The sequence below is a fragment of the Macrobrachium rosenbergii genome, chromosome 28 (assembly GCF_040412425.1).
Source record: "Macrobrachium rosenbergii isolate ZJJX-2024 chromosome 28, ASM4041242v1, whole genome shotgun sequence".
Lineage (NCBI taxonomy): Eukaryota > Metazoa > Arthropoda > Malacostraca > Decapoda > Palaemonidae > Macrobrachium > Macrobrachium rosenbergii.
This window is the reverse complement of record NC_089768.1, coordinates 36325001-36343403: the sequence shown is the minus strand read 5'-3', so window position 1 is coordinate 36343403 and position 18403 is coordinate 36325001.

Here is an 18403-nt window from a genome sequence, read left to right as displayed (position 1 = left end):
CTGGTAATTATATTGATACACTGGAACTAAATGAAGGTATTCTCCGGCTAAAGTACGGTGCTCGGGGCCCCGGCATTTCGAGATGTTTATTTGCCGCGTGATTTATTCAGGCGTAGAAAGTATCGCAAAAGAGAATGCGATCGTAAATTGATTTTATGAAGAGTGAGTTCGGCATTGATCTCGGAAAGAGAGAGAGAGAGAGAGAGAGAGAGAGAGAGAGAGAGAGAGAGAGAATGGTAAACCTACATGGTTCAGGATGATTTCACAGTATATATATATGTATATATATACATATATATAGATAAATAGATATATAGATATGAGAGAGAGAGAGAGAGAGAGAGAGAGAGAGAGAGAGAGAGAGAGAGAGAGAGAGAGAATGTAAAACTGCAAGGGTCGGGATTTCTCTGATGCATGTGTGCTTGAGTGTGTGTGTGTGTGTGTGTGTGTGTGAGAGAGAGAGAGAGAGAGAGAGAGAGAGAGAGAGAGAGAGAGAGAGAGAATTGTACACTGCAAGATTTAGGATTCCTTCAAAGCATGTGAGAGAGAGAGAGAGAGAGAGAGAGAGAGAGAGAGAGAGAGAGAGAGAGAGAGAGAGAGAAGATTTAAATTCTTTTACAGTATGGTATCTCTCTCTACTACATTTTTCTGCAAGTTATGGGTACTTGCAAATTCCTGAGGACTGTGGTTTTGTTATTGATACAATTGGAATCTTGTTCATATAACCCATTTATTATTTGTAATGACTAGGTCCCAATGAGTCCTTTATATGAATGCCTTTTTTTCTTTTTTAAATCCATCGCTTTCACTGATTGTTATTGTTCATAGAAGATGTTCGCTCAGTATGTCTCTGATTTATTTTTTTTTATCCAATAACGTTGAGTTTATATAGGAATTCCTATAAACATGTTATCGCCCATGAGTCCGGAGACTGTTTAATGGAATTTTGGACTTTTAAAGCCTTCCGGAAGTCTCCACCTTACAAGCCACAATCTTCTCTCCATTAGGATTAATGACAATTAACACCACATTCAGAGGTATGCTGTTGCTTTCGACATTAATGTGGTCTACTCGATTTGCAAAGCTTCAGCATCGCCAGCTCCTTCAAATTCCCACGACGTCACGTTCTCACTTATTAAGAGCGCTATTGTAACAAGGAAGTTATTTTTTTTTTATTTCTGTTTATGGACGTTAGCCGAGCTTCACAAAAGTTTTTCAGGTTTCTATAGATGTTTTCCCAAAGGAAGGCCTTGGAAACAGCATTTTATTGTTGATTTGATTAGCCGAAAAATTTAATAATAATAATAATAATAATAATAATAATAATAATAATAATAATAATAATAATAATAATAATAATAATAATAAAATTATTATTATTATTATTATTATTATTATTATTATTATTATTATTATTATTATTATTTGTAACAGGAGTAGTAGTAGTAGTATTAATAGTAGTAGTAAAAACGCGAGTATGTATTTTTTGGTACATTTAATTTAAACATGTGTAATACTATATTATTATTATTATTATTATTATTATTATTATTATTATTATTATTATTATTATTTGTAACAGGAGCATTAGTAGTATTAGTAGTAGTAGTAGTAAAAAGGCAATCATGCATTTATTAGTACATTTAACTTAAATCCGTGCATGTGTACACATTAGCACAGACACGTGACAACACAGCTGAATGAATGAACAAAAATAACAACCATAAACTCCGTTTTGCACATCCACGTAGCCGTAAAGGAAGCCATTAATCGCAGTTACGTTGCAACATAAAATATCCGGTTCACCAGCAATGTTCTCGACTGGCAAGAATGTGGATTGCAGCTCAATATTGGGTCTCGCATGCCAGTGCAAGACCATAAGGTCGAGGAAAAAATTTGCTTTAAATTATCCATGTAGGGGGGTGGGCTATCAGATTTTTTTTTTTTATTTTTGTACACACGCGTATATATATGCACACACACACACACACACACACACACACAACACACACAAACACACACATGTATATAACATAATATATGTATGTATATATATATTATATAAATAAAATATGTATATATATGTATATATTATATATATAAATATATGTATATATACATACATTATATATATACCTATACAGTATATATACATATATATACACACATATATACGTGTGTGTATATACATATATATATGTATATATATAGTGTATATATATTATAATCTATATATCTGTTTATCTACAATATATATATATATATATATATATATATATATATATATATATATATATATATATATATATATATTTATTTATTTATATATATATAAATATTTATAGACATTTATAGACATATGTGTATACAGTAATGTATACATCTATATATGTATGCAAATATATTGAGTGGTATAAAATCATAAATCTCCCATCACAATACTTAGCTAAACCGTGAACGCAACAATTACGAAACCACCTGACAGCGAAAAACCAACTCCAAATTCACGCTGGCACTTCATCATATAGCATTTGCTACGCTGCGAAATCGGTGAGGTTCATCCGCGGCCCGGGTTCATTCTCTCCGAATCATGACAGCAATGCTACCCAATAACACTCGGGATCATTTCACCCGTTTGATCTTCAACGGCTACGGCAGCACCACCGGACGGCGGCCTCGTGAAACAGTGGGATGTCTATCTCTCGCCCGCTTATGATCTCGGCTTGGCCGTCGAGGTCTGACGGGTTACCTTTGTTTCTCTTTAATTGGTCACGATTCCTTGCCAATCCAATTATGCAATCGGGAAGTTTAGGCGTGAGGGAGGGAGGGGAAAAAAAGGTAGGGTGGAGAGAAAAAGAGAGGAGAGAGAGACAGGACTATTTGAAGAGGATCGCACAAAAAGTTTTAAAGGCTTCGTTGTATGTGTTTCAGATGTAGAGATTAGGGGCCTTCACAAGGCGGTCTCCGTCCGTAGGAGAGAGAGAGAGAGAGAGAGAGAGAGAGAGAGAGAGAGAGAGAGAGAGAGAGAGAGAGAAGGAATTACTTTGGTTCACACAGTCGTCAAAGAAGAATGCTTAGATGTCTGTTATCTTAAAGATTCTTGTGTGTGTGTGTGTGTGTTTGTGTGTTTGTTTTTTTATAGTATCAATCATTCATTTGATAAAAAAAAATTATGATCATTAGTGATTTTATCCTTGGCTATTCTTCTTGCATATTTAGTGAAGTATTACTCGTACCATAAGATTATTTAAAGATTTTTAATTTATTTCTAATTCCCAAGAATAGTCTCGTTTTATCGTCATTCAAACCTTCCTTTGGAAACTTATGAATTTCGCGGTGTGAAAGAATTAACCACAGGACGTAAACAAATATTTAGTGAAAAGAAAACAAAACTTTTAATACCTGCTTGCTGCTTAATTGCTTGATGAAATATTTTTGACAGGGGGCTTTTTCATCATCATTATCATCATAATATTATTATTTTATTATTATTATTATTATTATTATTATTATTATTATTGTTATATTATTAGTTCTTATATTTCCAAAGGACAAAAATGTCTATGTCAGGGATGATTGATATTTCCAAATATATATATATGATATATATATATATATATATATATATATATATATATATATATATATATATATATATATATATATATATATATATATAATATATATATATTTTATTTTCGAATTCATACAACATACCTCAGTGCTCAGTTGAATCATAAATGGAAAAGTTAACATTTGCATTTGTGCGTCCTTCATATCTATGTTGACCATTGCTTTGGGAATTAAGAACTATTGTTATGCCCTGCTAACAGATATGGGAATCTCATTGCAGGCTGGAAACAAGTTTCATTAAGAAGACAGAGTCCATTTTCAATTAAACTTGTGCATTTGACCTTTTAGCAACAAGAGCTTTTAACCTCTCAGTAACGACAAACGCTCTTACGTAGCAGGGAGTTAAATCCATCAAAACAAATCATAAAAGTCGGGTCCCTTTTGTTTACTGGAGGCACAGAAGCTAACGACCAAGATCAGAAACATTAAAAACATTATCTCCACCACGAACATGGGCGCTTTCCTGCGTAGCAGATACCCGAAGTAGGTTTTAGACAACAGAGTACATAGGATTTCTAGTTTTCTTCTTAATTACTTCGTAACGATGCCGTCAACTTGTATTCGCTGGATAAGTCGGAGTTTTGTATGCAACCGTCTTCATTTAACGCGAATATTGTAAACAAAACATCATGGTGTCTTACATCTCTTAACTCTCCTCTAATTTCCTTCGGCAGCCAAAGCTTATCTGTCCAACCTTGCATCGGGAGGGAGTTTTGAGTTCTCTCTGGCCTGCCTCCCCTCCTGACCTGTGTGTGAAGGAATTCAAAACTGCTTTTGCCATCTCTCTCTCTCTCTCTCTCTCTCTCTCTCTCTCTCTCTCTCTCTCTCTCTCTCTCTCTCTCTCTCTCTCTCTCAGAATAAACCTTGAATTTCTGCCATATGTGTATAAATTCAAGCCAAACAAATTGTGCATCTTTATTTTTACTTTTCAGTTGGGATTTTTTTCTTAACTTGTTGTGTTACTGAAAATTTTATGGTAAAAGTAGGATAAAGTGGTCTGTGAATAAGTGTTGAAAGGCCACCTGCTTTCAATTTATTCTCTCAAGTTATTTTGTATGGTTATTCAAAATCACCATAAGGACACTGGATAATTAGGCAGAGTCAAATTTTTAATTATTCCTGTGAATTTTGGCCTTAATATTCTTTCCTCATGCTGTCATTGAAACAACTACTGCGCATTCACAAACTTTCGATGGCTGTTAAAGGTTATTGAGAAAGAGGAAACAACTTATGAATGCTTACGCGTTTAAATATTAATACGTAATAATATGTATTAATGTATTTTTTCGAACCCCTTCGTTTAGCAGAAATTATTGAAAGCTCTCAGTTTCGTTTTTTCCTGAAGTGGACTACAAATATTTTGACAGCTCGAAGAAATTTCCGCATCCATCAGTTCATCTCTTGGAAGAAATATTCTCTCTCTCTCTCTCTCTCTCTCTCTCTCTCTCTCTCTCTCTCTCTCTCTCTCTCTCTTCCACTTCATTCGGACCTTGACTAATTACGGCTGATTCAAGCGACCTTTTACGCATTTTGTCAGAACTATAATTACTAACGTATGTCAGGCACTGCAAGCTTAGTAACCATAAGTATTAGAAATCTTTTCCTAATCTGTACATAGAATTGTTAACCATTCTTCAGGTGTGAGAAAATACAGCTGACTGTACATAGATATCTCTGTTTTTCCCTAATGTCAAAGACTACTTTTACGCTCGCAAGAGTTCTTGACCTGTCAGGGATTTTGTTTCAGTGATTTAGAATACAGCTTGGCTCTGCCTCTTACTCGCTGCCTCATGATAGGCTTATTTTTGTAACTTCGTATATATCTGAAGAAGCTGTTTTTCTAATTACCAGGCAATTAAGATAAAAATTCCTTTTATTCCATTTACTCACTATACGATTATCTAGCAAATCTGAAAGTTTACTTTGAGATTTGTAATATTTTTCATCCTCGTGGGCTTTTTCACAGCGCAAGAATATTTGGTCCATTGTAAGGTACCTTGTTTATGCGGTTCCTTACAGAATTCTCTCTCTCTCTCTCTCTCTCTCTCTCTCTCTCTCTCTCTCTCTCTCTCTCTCTCTCTCTCTCTCTCTCTCTCTCACACACATTTAGTAAGGACAAGCAAACCCTTTTTGTTGCTGAAAGTAATGGAATGGCTTAGCGTTATCAGCCATTCTTAAGAGATTAGCAAAATGTTAAGCATGTCCTTACTGGAGATATGTAAATCCTTCTCTCTCTCTCTCTCTCTCTCTCTCCTCCCCTCTCTCTCTCTCCCCTCTCTCTCACACACACACACATATTTCGACATAAGTTACCCCCTGAATTCTTTTATATTCTAAGGCATGTTTATACTTAACAGGATTATACATATTCCAAGGCATGTGCATGCATGCATGCATACATACATAGTAACAGGATACATACATACATACATACATACATACCTACATACCTACATACCCGTACTATGAAGATACGATGGCCTAACCTTAGTAAGAAAGTGAAGATGATAACAGAATCTATTGATAAAAAAGAAAAATAAATGTTTGGTGTCAGTAAATGAAAAACAGTGTTATGATCGGCCCGGATGAAATATATAAATCTAAGAATCAATAGTGTTGTTAATTCTTTTTAGACTATTTTAAGCTTTTATGATGAAATAAAAGCCTGGTTAAATACAATTGGAGAACAGTATTCCTAACCTGTTTTAAAAGTCGGTTAGTGTCATTTTCTGTCCTGTTTACCATGTTTACAGGCGAGAGGGTAAAAAAAAAAAAAATATGTGAATGAAAACTGGAGAGTTTGACGTTTTCGGAGGACTGTGTGACATTCGGTAATAGTCAGCAGAAAGTATTAGAAAATTTCTTGTAAAATACTGTTGGAAGCGAATATAAACATGCTATCTCCACTGGAAGGGTGGCCTCAGGGGCTGTTGTCCTTCCGGTTCTTGGCATTTTTTGGGGGGAATGAGGTTCCTAGTCCTATTCTTTTCCACCCTAGCTACAGCCAAAAATAGCAGGCTTACGCCCAAGTGTATTATTGACTACTTGGGCCAACAAGGGTACAATGGATATATCAGGAAAGAGAATTGTGAGGCTTCATTTTTCATTCGTTATTGTTTGCAATAGTGCTGGTTTATATATTAATTTCTAAAATATTAATTCCTAAAACATCAGTTGTTCCTTTGTAAAGAAAGTTCCAACCTGCTCATTTTAGGAATTAATATTATTTCGTAAATTATTAAGTAAACCAATAATAATGATAAAAGTAATGCATTAACAAATTCTCTCTCCTGGTACAATGAATTGCATGTGCCATTTTTTAGTTCCTGTTTCATGTATTTAGCTAAAAATTACTCTTTTTTTATTTACTCTTTTTTTATTTACTCTTTTTTTATTTACTCTTTCTCCCTCCGCCCTCCTTAAGGCGACTTCCCGTAACATTAGATATGAGAGAAAAAAAAAGACAATTATTTAATCAATGGAAATCGCTGTAAATATCTCTCCCTCCTCTGAGAAACGACTTTGCTCTTTCTTGCCGCAGCAATAAAGGCATCCCCGTCCAAAGGGGACACAACAAATCCACGGGAAAGCGGATACCCGGCGTTAATAGAAGACAAGGCCTGCCCATTATGTTTTATCATTATTTCTTAATGCTGTTATGGGAGGCCATTATTATAACAAGCATCGTCTATTGAGAGTGAATGCCAGTAAGTAGCCAGGCTTGACAGTTTTATGTCTCATTGTCCTGCGAAGACTTGGGTCTTAGGTCTTTAGGCCCCCCATCCCCTACAACCTCCACCCCCCCAGCAGTCCCCTCAAAACTCCTCACAACATTTAGAAGCCTTTTTTCAGTATTTTGGAAAATTTTCTTTATTTTGTTTCATTTGTTCACAAGAGTCACAACGACGTTTAATTTGTTAGGTAGGACTTTTATTATTATTATTATTATTATTATTATTTTATTATTATTATTATTATTATTATTGTTATTATTATTCTCCCAGACATCTTCATCGCTCTTTCCACATAGCCGTTATGCATATTATTATTTGATACATAGAAAGCATTATTACCCAAGAGAAATATATTATATATATATATATATATATATATATATATATATATATATATATATATATATATATATATATATATATATATATATATATATTCTCCTTGTAATAATTATTTATTGAATTATGTATAAATATGTATATGTATAAATATATATATATATATCCTAATATATATATATATATATATATATATATATAAATTTTTTTGTGCATTATTTTTATGTCTGCCAAATATGTAATTAAAAAACAGAGACAGTTTGCTCAATGTTAGAGATATTTACAAATTTACATTTTTTGTGTATACATTTAATTTGTCAACAATGCAATATATATAATTTAAAATTGTATTATCAGTTTTCAATGTTAGAGACATTTACAAATTTGAAATTCAAAACTATTTTCGAAAATGAACGTTTATTTCTCATTGTCCTCTCTAAAATCTTCAGTACGTTTTCCAGTATGAGTTTCAAAATTAAATGCCAATTAATTTTATAACTCGACACACTTTAATTATGTTTGAGTGCGTTTTTTTTTATCTTTTTAATTTCAGCGGTAAAAGTTCTTGATTCATTGGTAACCCACTGTCTTTTGACCTAAAAGTCTTGCAAAATATTCTTATATTCTAAATACAAAATCCTCCTGGAATGTTGACTTTGAAAGTATTCTCTGGACTTGTGTACTTAAAGACCTTCTGTGAATCACACAGTATTAGTTATTTTACTATATATATAGTTCTTTCATTCATTGGGATACTTAAACATGGAAAATGATGGTTTTTCTATCCTATAGGCCTAAGGGATTAGCATTATCTAAGATAGTCAATTTCATACGCTACTGGCGCTGAACTTAAGATAAAACTGAAGACAACTACCGCGCCCATCTGGCTCGGTAACTATCAGTTTACGTGTAAAATTAACGCCGTGTTTAGTACCGTTTTATGGATGAACGTAAAGACATAAACAATAGACTGTAAATATCATACACACAAACGAAATGCATAAATATTACCAAAAAAATAACCAAAAGGCGGTGAATATTACGATCGCCGATTTAGGGGAACGAGGCCGCGGTAGTAGTCTTCAGTATCACCAAAATTTTAAAATATCACGCTATCCCAATACCCTGCCTATACTTATCTTAAACATTAATGCTTAACTAATAAATTAAGTTGCTTGGTTTTCGAATTTCGTGAATGATAGTGCATGTGCGTTTCTTCAGTAGTATCCGCGATAGCAAGCAACGTTTTCTATATTATAAAACCGTCATTTATAGAAAACGATTAAGCTGTGCAGAATATGGCCAACGAAAGTAACTATATAGAATTAGTATAGAATCAGTAGTGACTCTATATATTTAAGCTTTGTACATTATTATTCATTGCTATACGCGGTAAAGTATAGCAAATCACTGTTCTTTAATCTTTAATGCACGGATTGTAGCACGAAGTATTTTTATCATGAAAATGTTTACCAAATCTTCGTCATCATAGGCTTTATATAATCATAGTGTTGTCTGAAACTTAGATCTCTGGTGCTTCATTAAGAAATACTATTAATTTCTATAAAGTTATCCTATCAGTTCCTAATAAACTAAAATTATTTAGAGCAGAACATATACCACAGCATTCATATAAAGTTTTCAGTATTTTAAAACTATTTTTTGTTGTTTAAAAACTGGTGCCAAATGAGTTTACTTTTAAATAATAAAATATTATTGCATTCATGCATGCAATAGAGTTATTATTAGTTTATGAAATAATTTATTGGATTGTTATTGTACGGATATTTCTTTATATGACGTGTAGGTTACAGTACATTATGGCTACTTACTTAAGCTATGCAAGAAGTATGAAATATATTCTATATATATATATATATATATATATATATATATATATATATATATATATTATACTTATATATATATATATATAGATATATATATATATGTGTGTGTGTGTGTGCGCATTCTATATAGCAATCGAAAAATTTCACCTGACATCCATAATTTATTACAGAGATAATAGTTTATGTAAGTTCTCGATGGATAATGATTTCCTAAAACAATAGCTGTCGTAGAATATTTGCGGGTATCTATATTGACACCTAAAAGCTTCATTCCATTTTAGCCTTAACTAATATAATATCATTCCGATACAAACTTATAACCCTAGGTACAGTAGTTCTTTGTTATGCACTAATCAGTAGCGTAATTCAGACTGTGCAATTATTCACATAGAAAAGGACTGACAGGCTTTTTCACGTGACTGAATGCCCATACGTGAAAAAGACGAAAAGCCAAAATGAAGTAAATATATTTTTAACAAATAATCATACTCACAACAAACACTGTATACCTTCCTTGACGCCAGAACAGGTTCTGAGCAAAGTGGCAGTTACGACCACTACTACAGTAACATGGTTCAGGCCCATAAAACTCGAGAAGATATCCCAGAGTTGAACGAACACACTCATTGTTGCTCCTTTCATCATAACTTGTCAAGATTCTGCGCTGTAAGAACCTCGATGACTCGTGGTCGTAAACTATGTTCGTATATCAGTGTTATTTACCGTCCGATGCGCATATTCGTTCATTCCTTTATCTTGCATCTGAGCTGTTCTCGGTACACTTAAACTGTTATGCCTACCGTCACTGAGTGTCAGTTATTGTGTGTTTAATAAGTAACAGGATAATCGAGTACCGATAATTAATCAGGAATTATATTTCAAAAAGTGTCAGTGCACGAACGTTCTCCGGACTCGAAGGTAAGAGAGTGCTGACTACGTTTAATATCGGGTTGGTTTCATACCGAATAAAATCTACTCTGGCGCCTTGTTAGAGCGATATTACCAGCAAGCGTTTCCGTATTTTGCAGCTTTGTTTATTTTATTCCAGTTGTAAGGTATGCTGTATTGTCTACGCTAGCATATAATAGGCTAGAGACCATTAGATATTTTGACGTGACATTTCATTCATAAACAGGGGTTGCAACTTGAAAACACTTGGCCTATTCGTTATTGATGACATTGTGCATTTTATGTAAGAAACTTACTGTTCATTTGTAATCATTTACTTTAGCCCTGAATTCATAATACTTTTCTGTCTGTCTTTGCCCGTGTACTAAGTCATAACACAAATTAGTAGTTAATTATATTGAGCTAATTTATCAAGTTTGGTGACAATGAAAGTATACGATGAACTCAACAGTAATAAGTGGAGAAGAGTTGATTGTAGACTAGATTATTGTTGATAGTTGGAGGTATAATCGAAGATGATTTAAAAAGTGCAGTTTTACATTTACAATTGTACATTAATCCCAGGGCTTATTTTTACTTGCTGGACTTTTTAAACATTTTTTTATAATGATTATAAGAATTGCCTAATTTAGCATAGAAATTAGTGGTTATAAAAAAAACTTTTGCGTCCATCAGTCATGCCATTTTCTGCTAATCATTCGGTTTTATATAGCATTCAAATACCATTCAGATTTTACAGTTAAAAGGCAATTTTGAATGACATCACTTGATAATTTAGCATTTATTTTGCTACTTTTAATTAACTAAGCAGAATTCTATTTAAAAATGTGGCTATTGTTCTCATGACGATCTCGTCACGGAAGAGAAAATTGCAAGAGCTCTCCTCGTCGCATATGAGGAAAAAGATGAGATGGAATGGAGGGGTCAATTTTGCAGCCAGAACACTCGGTGCTTGCAGCCTCCATAACTTTTATCTGGGAGGAAAAAATTGCCATGATGCCTTAATGGAGGAAGTGCTTGTTTGTGTTGACGTGCCCCAGACTTTGAAGATTTAGGCGTCCTATTGTGCTTAACCTTGCCGTCAGCTTGAGTGTGTGTCTGATTTATTTTTTCCTGCATAGTGAGTGAGGTTATTCGTGCTATATTTTTTTAATGGTTGCTACAGTAAACGTGCCAGCATCATGCAAGGATACAAAAGTCTATATGTATATATATATATATTGCATATAATATCAATTGTATAAGCCATCTGTTCCCCCTCTCCAAGGGGAGGGGTGCTGGGTAAGGGGGCAAGAGGTGATTTGGATCTCTTAAACTCTGCATTGTCCTAAACTGTTTATCCTCGCTCATTTTGTTATCAGTGCTCTGTTGTCAATGTCAGTGATTATTATTATTATTGTTATTATTATTATTATTATTATTATTATTATTAGTTTACACTGTATCTTTTATTGTTTATTGAATTTCCAAGTGGATAAACAATTAAAGAATAGTATCCATACCCACTTTCTGAAAGCAAATTCTTGTCTATAAATTCTAGGTGTTACCTAGAAATTATTTGACAGTAAACTTTTAAGCCCATTCCCTCTGATCTTGCTCACTATGCTAAATGACCGAGTTCATTCACGATATTCTGGACATAGTATGAATCTCCTGAAACTATTTTTGTCTTTAAAATGAATCTCGGTCTAGATATTATTAAATAGTTACAGGACATTGCTTCTAACATTTTAGAGGACGCAGCGATTTCTTGTGAAAGATGGATTATGCAGATTTTATGGCAAGACAACGTTGAGAAATTTCCAAGCACTAACAGGAACAGGTGAAAGGAAAATGCTTTGTAGGAAGGAATATTGCTTCGCCAGAGGTAGATAACGACTGCTTAGCAACCGTCAGTAGCAACCATTCTTTCCCTCTGTTGCTTAGCTGTTGAAATGTATGAGTCATTTTCAAGATTCTTTCAGAAAAATACTGCTTTCAGATGCTATTAGACCTTCTAAAATGCTTTCTGCAGTTTCCAGATTTTTTTCCAGTTTGTGCCATGTTGGTGCTAACTTCGCTAACTTTGAGCAAGTTGTTCTTTCCCTTCGTAAGATCCGATGGTAATTCGCGTCAATATCCCTCTTGGTGACGTCTATAAAAGTCTTGAATTTGCTCGTCGTTACCGTAATTGTGTATTGATTGAAAGGGGAGCTTACACTTGCATCCGCAGCTGTTGAGCTGCATACGAGAACGTGGAAGTGATCACATTAAATTGTGGTTATTGCAATTGCATACGTACGTGGCAAAACTGACCAGTAGGTAATATATAAATTATATATATATATACACACATAAATATACATACACACACACGCACGCACACATATATATACAAAATATATTACCCAAAGTATTTGGTTTCCGATTTTTTTTCTGCTAATTATGAAACACTTTTTGTGTAATTCTGGTTAGACGTAGTGAATAATCCACGACATATAAATACTGTAATTTTAATCTTCCATGTGAACAAAAGCTACAGGATATTTTCAGATGCTCAGGTCTAGAAATTGTAAGAAACTTATTTATTGAAATGTAACGGAGCGCTTAGATTAAGGCCTCTATACTTTGGGTGCTAGTAACTCCATATGATTGGAGTTATGCAGTGTTTAATGAAGTTGAAAATAAAATTAATACCAAGTAAATTTTTTCCAAATACAAGATGACATTAATTTGATTGGTAATGATAGCTGTGTTTCTGTTTCTTTACAGTGTTGGTGGAAACTATTATAGGAATTTAATTTTAAAAGGTTACCATTTTTTAGATTTGATAAACTTATTTTTCTTTTTGTTTTATTATGAAAAAAGCTTTCTGGAGTAATTGTTAATTGAAGTAATTAAAAGGGTTAAACTCAACGCAATTATTCAAGCGAAAGGCTGATCTTATGACTAACATATGGCCATTAAATTTGGGGAGGGATAAGGAGGTAAATTTTGGGTAGTAACTAGAAGCTACTTTGGAGAGCGGATTGTTCAGCCATGTCGGAGGTTTGCAGCCTCCGAACAATTTTTGGCTGCTGAACTGTGTTTGACTAGAGCTAAGAACGCCTTGATATTTAAATAAAAAAAACATTTTACACAATTTTATTCGGTTCTATAACACATTTTTTCAAACCTGGTTTAGGTCTTACTCTTTATTGCAAATTGGTCACTGTCCAACGAAAGATGCTGATTTGTCTTCTTTAGTCATTCTTCCTCAGAACAACATCAGATACACGACGTATGCGAAGTGCCCCGCCCCAAACCCTCTCTAATTATCATGCACTTGCATCTCCTTTAGGACATGTAGTTATCTTTCCTCTAGGACATTTCTTGGCATCGCCGCCGCTCTTCCATCAACGCCCTGAAGAACACGAAGAAGAAGAAGAAGAAGAAGAAGAAGAAGAAGATGAGGAGGAGAACATTTCATAACGAGTCCTCTCCCCCTTGCTGGCCATAACAATAACAAACCGCAAAGACTCGAGCAGTAATATTACCTCCTAAACAATACACAACAACAAGGGACTCGTCGAGGGGAACTCTGAGGGTGACGTGATTGTCAGATGAGGACAAAAGTAAAAGAAGGGGGTTGAGGGTGAAAGGGGAAAAGGATAAATTTGAGGGAGGAAGGGATGGAGCGAGATGGAGAGGAGGAGGGGGGGAGGGTGAGGGAGGGAGGACGAGAGGAGTATGGCACTGATGGGAGACAGGGCCAAAGGAAGGGGGAAGATGTGCCACTCTTTCTTGTTTACTTGTCAAGTCTTAGACGTTAATTTTGCTGAGGAACTAATATTGCCGACGAAGGGCTTGTTGCCCTTTTTCCCCCCGCTGCAATTATTTGTTTACTTGTCCGTTCGTTTGTATGCTATTGCTGGTGTTCTTTGAAAACAGTCTTCACTAAATAGACAATAATGCTTGAAGGTTATATCCACACACACACAATATATCCATACATACATGCATTCATATGTATATACATATACGTATATATATTGTGTATATAATATATATACACATATGTGTGTGTGTGTGTGTGTGTGTGTGTGTGTGTGTGTGTGTGTGTGTGTGTGTGTGTGTGTGTGTACTCTTTCAAGTCGGTGCGCGAACACTTGTACAAATTTGTCACTGAATTTGTTCAACATGCCTACCCACATGCACAGTATACACATGATGTTTTGCCTTTCACACAAGGAAGTAACGCCTGGTTTTACCATAGAATACCCTAACCCTATAATGAAATGGTTCATAACCACCTCTTGGTCCGTTGTCTGGGCTGGGGGCAAGAAGGGCAGGGCAGGGGCGGGGAACTACTCTCTTCTTCTTCTTCTTCTTCTTCTTCTTCTTCTTCTTCTTCTTCTTCTTCTTCTTCTTGAGGCCGAACTATCTTCGCGTGACACTAAAATTGCAGTCACGGCCCAGATGGTGTTGGAAGGGTGTCAGGTTACCCGTCTGAGGCGTGTCAGGAAAACGTGTGTGTGTGTGTGTGTGTGTGTACATCATGCGTGCGCAGAGGGAGTTGTAGGCGTTCGTGGAGGAGAAGGCTTTAAGCAGATTATGGGTCGAGATTATGGGGTAGGGGATTGTTTGAATGGGTCTTGTGAGCTCCGAAGTTTTGGTAATGGTATTCTTATGCATATTCGCTTGCATAGGTCGACCCACCTTGATGATCGTCTCTTCTTTGGTAACTGGAGGGTTGCTGAAGAAAAATAAACCTTTTGTTCATCGTCTACCGTGAACCGAGATAGTTTAGCGATTTTCCATCAGGATCCTGTGAGGAATTCAACACTGAGGTCCCGTGCAGAAGTTCTCGTTAGAATGTGAAATGTTATCAAGAACTGATCAAGGAATTTTACCTTTACTTTTGTGTTTTTGAAATTTAATGAAACGGTTGTCTGACATTTCGTCTTGAAAAATGAACATTGGTTGTTGGTATGGCATAAATAGGAATTATTGCCGGATTATTTGCCGTTTTCCTGTTTGCCCAGTCTTATAATATAGCCTGATTATGCACCTGACTGCCTAAAATATGATGGGAAGTTTCATCGTGAGTTTATGAAAACCTATGAATTTCTCTTTTTTTTTTTTTTTTTTTTGGTGGGGGTGCTGGCCAAAGGGTAGAGTTATGGGGGAGGGGGATTGGGATGCTATTATTATTATTATTATTATTATTATTATTATTATTATTATTATTATTATTATTTCGTCTATCGCAGTCTATCCAGACTGGTGATTTTATAGCGTGGGGTTCCGGGTTACATCTTGTTTTCTTAAAAGCCCGTCACTTTACTCACCATATGTGCTGCTTCCACTTTTTCCAATAGCACGCTCTTGTGCTTGAGTACCAGGGCTACTTAGGCCTCCAGGTTTTCCAGGTTTCTCATCAGAGTTTTGTGTATCGTGCTCAGTGCTCCGATGGGTATGGACACTACCTACGCTGACATAGCCCATAATGGTCTTCTCAGTTTAATCCGTAGGTCTTGGTACATGTATAATCTCTCTCGTTTTACTCAGCTCTGGAGTCCAGCGGTACTGTATTATTATTATTATTATTATTATTATTATTATTATTATTATTATTATTATTATTATTATTATTATTATTATTGTGTAATAAAAATCACAATTATATAGTAAATATATTACTGTGTAAAATAAACAAAGACTTTCGGACCCTTGAACGGTGTTCCTCATCAGTGCTAACGTTAGCACTTACGAGGGACACCGTTCCAGTGTTCGAAAGCCTGTGTTTATTTTACATAGTAATGTATTTACTGTATAATTGTGGATTTTTATTACACAGATTGTTTTTCACGAAATTGTGAATCTCTTAGCATTATTATTATTTTTATTATTATTATTATTATTATTATTATTATTATTATTATTAGAGGTGTATTTTGTTTATTTTCGTGCCATCCGAGCCTGCGTGCGAATTAGTCACGGGACGCTGAAACTTTATTATATCATTATTAAGCGAAGGCTGTGTTTTTCTTATTTAGCTCCTCTGTTCAAAGACCGCACTTTTGAATACACGTAAGTGAGGGGTTGCCTGGCCGTAATTGCGTAAAGTGATGTTAAGTAGCGTTAAGTGTTGCGAGCGCGGTCTTTTGAGTGCGCCGCTCAAGTGCTCGGTCCGGAGAAGTTCGCACTTGATTTATGGGACAAAAGCTTAGAGGAATGACGTTTAGTATTTTTGTTGAGGGAGAAGAATAGCTTAGGGTTGAAATTAAGGCTGAAATAAAGAAGAAATGTGGGAGTGCGGTGCAAGTGAACGGGACGAATGATATGTTTATGTAGGATCTAATTTAGTCAGTTTTTATTTATACTGTAGAAATTGTGTTATTACCAAAGAATGTGTCTTGTGTAATGAAGACACGTTGAATGACCTGTGATTATGAGTTTATACTAGCCTGTAATGCACAAATTCTTGTAATGGCTAATGAAGTTACTCAGTGCTAAACATATGTTTTTGTCGTAACTGCCCGAGGTTTGGCGAAACATACCGTTGTCGCTTGAAACCAACACCAAAGGTTTGTTGTCCTTTTATTAACAGCAACAACAACAACAACAACAATAATAATAATAATAATAATAATAATAATAATAATAATAATAATAATAATAATAATAATAATAATAATAATAATAATAATAATAATAATATACAATTATTTTTCAGTTAGATCATAGGCAGATACAGAATTCAGGTACAGTTTGTTAAAAAGGAAGAATGATCGGCAAACATCAATAAGTTATAATGATAATAATAATAATGATGATGATCATAATAGTAATAATGATATAATGATGATAATAGTGATAATGATGATGATAATGATCATAAGAATATTAGTTTCTGCAGGTTTACATCACATTTCACTTTCTGAAGAAATAAGACTTAATTCAAATAAATCACACTTTACACTGTCCGAAGGAGGTGAACTATTGCACAAACGTCTAAAATGAACCTCTGCTCTTGTACGCAACACAGGCAGCACATTTTTCTAAGTTAGGTTAACATTTTCTGCCCCACGCAGTATTTTTTCCAACACTCGGCTGCATTGTTTACATAGTTCGTTGGGCTTTCTGAATCCCTTTGGCAAGTGTGAGTGCCCATTTTCGAATTTTGCTTTTTCCAAAACTTTCGTCCCGAATAGCCAGCGGTGGTGGGCCATTTTTTGATTCACCTGTTAACTGGACCTGATACCTTCGGTCCGTTGGTTGGGACGTTACGTCCTCTCATGAAGGCGTAATTGGTGTCATAATATTGTTGTTAATTACCGATGAAAGGGGCTCAGATCATCTCAGTAAACACTCGCTTTTGTGAAATCCCTGAATTTTTTATGCAACAGAATTAAAATCCGCACTCGAGCTCTGTCATGTTATAAAAATAAATTTTCCTTAGCTGAAAAAAACAATTTTATCCATCAGAACTTTCAGGCCATAGATTTTTTTTCCCGAAAGTTACAGGCGCAGGATGCTCCATTTTTTTTTTTTTTTTACCGTCACTTAAAAAAAAAAGATGCAGATAAATGCAACATTTTTATCAATAGAGTAACGAATGTAAAGCCTCAGAAATATTGGTCAGTCAGGGCAACTGCATTCATTGTGTGAACCGCAGACATCTGGGAGTTGGAGCGAAAATAAACATTCGCCGAAAGTTGTAAACGCTTTTTTTTTTTTTTTGTTCACTCTTGTATTGGGGGTAAACCCACGCAAAAATTTTGTTTTTTTGTTTTTGTTTTGCTTCAGGTATTTCATCTCTTGCCAACTCAGGAACAAAAACAACCCTCCAAAAACTTTGGACAGTTTTTTTTTTCTTTCCTGTTTCGAAGTATTGTTTTTTTTTTTAATTCATCAGTTAGAGACCATGCCTCTATCCAAGCATTTGCCATGGTCGGTCTCTCTCTCTCTCTCTCT